The following is a 798-nucleotide window of genomic DNA, read 5'->3' on the forward strand; positions in this document are numbered from 1 at the left end:
AAGGGCAACAACCAGCCTTCATGAGGGGCTCACCCTGCATCGCGCACACACGTTCTCGTTTAATCCTCATGGCAGCCCTATGAGTAGGTGCTTTTATCACTCCTATTTTGCACCAGAATCACCTTCTTTTTGGAGTTGAGGAAACTGGAGGTACCTGCCCAGGGTCACAAGACGGGTGCCCTGGCCGGGACGGGAACCATACCCCGGGAGTCAGGCTCCGGAGCCTGCGTAGGGCCCAGCCCTGCAGCACGCACACTGGGCGAGGGGGAGAGGGGCTGCAGGGGACCGCCCTGGGGAGCTCAGGCCTCTTCTCCGCACATGGAGTCTGGGACATGAGGGGGCTGGCTCCCGGGCAGGTACAGAGGGGGACCCAGGCACCCCCAGCAGAGCCGGAGGACAAGGAAGGCAGAGGAGGAGGGGGTTATTCTCTGTGGGGCCAAGGCCACGCTGTAAAGCCTTGTTCTGGAAGGATCCGAAAGGATCTAATTTTAAAGCACCATGATCCCACCCTGACTCCAAAAGCGGTCCTCAGGCAGAAGCAGTAGACTGAGCTTCTGAGAGTCCGGGTCCCAGGGAAGGCCTCCGCCGCCCTTAAACCTGAGCCATTCCCTGCTGGAGGCAGAGTCTGAGTCCTCCCGGAAAGGGAGGCTTTATTTCAAACAGACTTTGATGTTGATGAATGAAAGTGGTGCCAACTGCTTCCCAGGGCGGAGCCGTGGCCCAAGTGCCGGGAGCGGCATCTCCCAGGCGGGGTTGCCCCGCAGGGACGTGGCCCACAGCAGGCCCCCGCCCCGCCTC

The 798-nt window shown here is 61.3% G+C and overlaps 1 protein-coding gene across 4 annotated transcripts in view; it reads left to right on the forward strand.

Annotated features, from left to right (window-relative positions):
- CMIP (c-Maf inducing protein) overlaps positions 1–798 on the forward strand; it is a 213,864-nt gene that overhangs the window by 202,328 nt on the left and 10,738 nt on the right. The gene's annotated exons all lie outside the window — the stretch shown is intronic.

Source organism: Bison bison, unplaced genomic scaffold (genome assembly GCF_000754665.1).
Source record: "Bison bison bison isolate TAMUID 2011002044 unplaced genomic scaffold, Bison_UMD1.0 scf7180017864295, whole genome shotgun sequence".
Classification (NCBI taxonomy): domain Eukaryota; kingdom Metazoa; phylum Chordata; class Mammalia; order Artiodactyla; family Bovidae; genus Bison; species Bison bison.